The sequence below is a fragment of the Mastomys coucha genome, unplaced genomic scaffold (genome assembly GCF_008632895.1).
Source record: "Mastomys coucha isolate ucsf_1 unplaced genomic scaffold, UCSF_Mcou_1 pScaffold21, whole genome shotgun sequence".
NCBI lineage: Eukaryota > Metazoa > Chordata > Mammalia > Rodentia > Muridae > Mastomys > Mastomys coucha.
Window position 1 is genome coordinate 42108379 of NW_022196904.1, and position 4096 is coordinate 42112474.

The 4096-nt window shown below is 43.4% G+C and overlaps 1 pseudogene; it reads left to right on the plus strand.

Annotated features, from left to right (window-relative positions):
- The first annotated feature begins 3612 nt into the window (after nucleotides 1-3612).
- LOC116101235 overlaps nucleotides 3613-4096 on the plus strand; it is a 3132-nt pseudogene continuing 2648 nt past the window's right edge.

A 4096-nucleotide genomic window follows, 5' to 3' on the forward strand; every position in this document is an offset into this window, starting at 1 on the left:
AATACTTCTATCTGCACCAGTATCCAGAAGCCCTAAGATTTTCTTTCCATCCATTCTTATTTCCAAAAGAGGACGTTGATCTAGGTGTAAGCTTACAAAGGCTCCATCTACTCCCGTAGAACCAAACCCTCCTTTTCCTCGTTCTTTATTTTGTGATGGAATCATTTCATGACAACTGGGAAGAATAAGAACCTGAGCTAATCTATCTCCAGGGGAGATGGAAACAATCCCTCTGGGGGAGGAAATCATAAACTTAACAACTCCAGTATAATCAGGATCTATGACACCAGGATGAATAACTAATCCCTTTAATGCTGATGCTGAACGGCCAATTAGTAACCCCACTGTTCCCTTGGGGAGTGGACCTTGGAAATCTGTTTCTATTAACTGAACGCCTATTTTAGGGGTTAGTACAAGTCTGGTGGCAGAGCAGAGGTCCAATCCTGTGCTCCCCTTAGTGGCTCTCCTCACTGGTTGGGATGCCACAGGGTTGGCCAATTTCCATCTGGCTTGTTCTCCATTGCCCCATATATTTGCGTTCCCTGTGGGCAAGGGCCCCACTGCCCACTTTTTGACCTGGCTCCACCATAGCCTGCAGTAAGTAACTGTCCATTAATATCTCTCATCGATCTGCATTCATTGGCCCAATGATTTCCCTTTTTACATCTTGGACATAGTCCAGGTTGTTTTGGACGGTCCTGCATAACCCCTGTTTCTACTGTTTTTCCTCTGTTGGGACATTGCCTTTTAAGGTGTTCCGGTCATCCACACTGGAAGCATATACCTGGGTTCTGCTTGTTACCTTGCGTTATCTGCATAACCGCAGGGGCAAGGCCTGCATTAGTTAATGGACCACCTAGTTCCCTACATACTTTCATCCAAGCTTCAAGTCCCTTATGTTTGTAGGGAGTTATAGTAGCCTTACATTTCTTGGTACATTGCTCATAAACTAATTGCTTAATCAGCGGCATGGCTGCATCTGGGTCTCCGAAAATCCTTCCAGCTGCTTCTACCATTCTAGCTACAAAATCTGAAAAAGCCTCCATGGATCCCTGAATAATTTTGGTCAGATTCTCTGCAACTTCTCCCTGGTTAGGTAATGATTTCCATGCTCTTGTAGCAAGCATATTAACTTGCTCATACACCTGCAACGGATATCCAATTTGCTGCTGCGCAAACCTGCCCTGTCCCAAAAGCATATCTAACTCCCAGGCAGGATTACCAGCTGCTCGATTAATAGCATCTATTCATTGGCATATTCCTGAGGCTGATGCCACATGTTGTCGCTTAACATGGCTCCAACCCTGAGTTACTAATTTTAAGCTAATTTTCTGTTACCAATATTACATTCAAAAAGCTGTTGTCCCCTTTAAGAGCGGCTCATGCAGACACTCAGTCACCCTATATCAGCTCCTTTTCAGCTGTACACGGACTGACTCAGCCAAGTTCTTTATGACTTTAAGTGGCAGTGTAAGTTTAACTCCTGGCTCCAGCACAATGGCTTATCAGTCTCTGCTTATAGGGCAGAGGCTCCACCCTAACAGTGGACTTCTCTATTTTCTGTACTAACTTCTCAAGTTCTTCTTCAGAGTCCGAACCACCTTCATCAGTCTGATTCTCAGACTTTGCTAACCTCTCTTCCTTCAGATGTTCTAACGCTTCCTGTCCCTTCTTTGCTGCTTTAGAACACACTTTATTCTCCAAGCAACTCCTAATCAGTTTCCAGATTGGTCGCTATGGTGGGGGATTTGTGTTCTGATGATGGTAAGTGACCTTGGTTTGTGTTGTTTATTTTCTTATGCTTGTCACACACACACACCCCCCCCCCATCTGATTACCTCTAGTTACCTGCCCTTGCTAAATCTGACTGGATCTTTTCCCTCCTGTGATCCTGCCTATAGGAATGTCTGTTGAGAGAGTGTCAGAATCCTCTGGAATTGGAGTTAAAGATGGTTGTGAGCTGCCATGTTGTTGCTGGGAATTGAGGCCAGGTCCTCTCGAAGATCAGTCATATGATCTTAACTATGGAGTCATGTCTCCAGTTCTTTTAATCTGGATCATAATGTAGGAAGATACACCCTTAGTTTGGGCCACATCTCCTGCTGGTAACCTAAATAAATAGGACAGAGAAGAAGGAAACTTGCAGTTTGCTCTTAGCTTGCTAGTTGTCTTCTGCCCCTGCTTTTCCTGTAGTAGAGCTTATTTCTTTGGGATTCCAGCTTTTACTTAAGACCAGCTGAGGCATTGTGCTGCACAGACTGAACAACTTTGGATTCATAGACAGACATTGCTGAATTAGCTGGACCACATTCTGTAAGTCACTCTAATAAATCCCCTATATGTAAGTCGATTGTATTGTTCAAAAATGAGTGTGTCTCTGTGTGTGTTTGTGTGTGTATGAGAGAGAGAGAGAGAGAGAGAGAGAGAGAGAGAGAGAGAGATTCATACTATAAGTTTTGTTACTCTAGAATACACTATCTCATACAATGCATTTTCCCTTGCATTGAATTCCCACTGGTAATTTCTTGTATTTGTTACCATGTCCAATTTATTAGGTGCTGAGTGGGATCGTATCCAGGGTTTTTGCATACTAAAGCAATCTACCAATGGGAGGGATTACACAGAAAGCCCTTAATTGAGTAGTGCCTATAAAAATCTCAAATGAAAATCATCTTCATCATACTATGATGGGTACATGATGGGAGTGCAGTCCAGACTCTCAGCCAACTGAGAGGGCTTATCTCCAGAAAGTCTTTCCACTTAAAATCAGATATTCACCCTCCACAACCGGGTGCAGAGAAGACTTTGCTGCTGGACTATGTTATAGTAATTGAAATCTAGCTGACAACTATTCAGAAAAGTTTCAACAAGAGACAGTCACATTCCGAAAGATAATCCAAAATCAAAAAGAGAGTGAGGAATGTCCAGGAGACAGCCAAGAAGACCAGCATATGCTGCACATCAGTGGGAAGAGAGGCCCTCATCTGGAGGGTGTTCAATGTCTGCATGTATGGAAATGCCAGGGCAGGATGATGGGAGTGGGTGGGTGGGGGAAAACCCTCATAGAGGCAGGAGAATTGGAATGAGATAAGTATTTCAGAAGCAGAGATCCGGAATGTGGACAACATTTGAGTTGTAAATAAAAAGTTATTCAATTCCTTACCTGCTAACCTGTATTTTCCTGTTTTTCTTTCAGTGAGTTATTGGTATCCTTTTTAAAGGACTTCTTATCTTCAAGAGATAGGACTTTAGGACAGGCTTGCCTTTTTGTTAGAATTGGGTTCTGATGATGTTCATGTATTGTGGCTTCTGTTGCTTCTGGTCCTGTGCTTGCCTTTCATCATCTGGATATCCCTGGTGTTTGTTGGTCTGGTGTTTATTGTCTCTTTTGTCCGTGGGTTGCTTCAGGTCTCCAGGTAGGACTGTGGCCCTGGCTGTACCAGACTTCCTGTGGGGCCTTCCAACTGCGGGCTCTTCACAGGGACAGAAAAGCGCTGATCTGTTGCCCTGGCTGCAGAACATCTCCTGGGAGGCCTCCAAACTGTTGAGTCTTCAGTGAAGTAGTCAAGCTGTTGTCCAACTGCTCTGAGTGCAGCAGTTTCTTTAGGATGGATGGGGATATGGTATCTTCATGGGAGCAGACCAACTAGGAGTGGCAGCTTTTTGAACCCAAAGCTACTGAAGACTTCTAGGAAATCCAGGGAATAATCAGGGATTGGTGAGACTGAGACAGATATACTGTTTGTTTTCCCAAGCAGAGACCTATTAGAGATGAAACCAAGTGAAATCTATCACTTTCAAGTTACTATCTGAAAAAGACAAGTGAGAAAAGAATAAGCCCAAAGTAAAAAGTGACAAGACTAAACAAAATGACTGGTCTGCTACAGTCAAGAAAACCAACATTTTAAAACCTTCTAAAGGACTCCAAGAAAAAGTAAATGGAGACTGTGAAAAATCTCCTCGTCTGAACCTCCACTCAAAAAACCAAAGAAGAGGCTACAAAGATCAACTATAAAACCTTCCTCATCCTCTCAGATGGATGAGAAAGGTCACTGGAACCCCTAGAAAAGCCCACTCTAAATCTGCAAAAGAACAC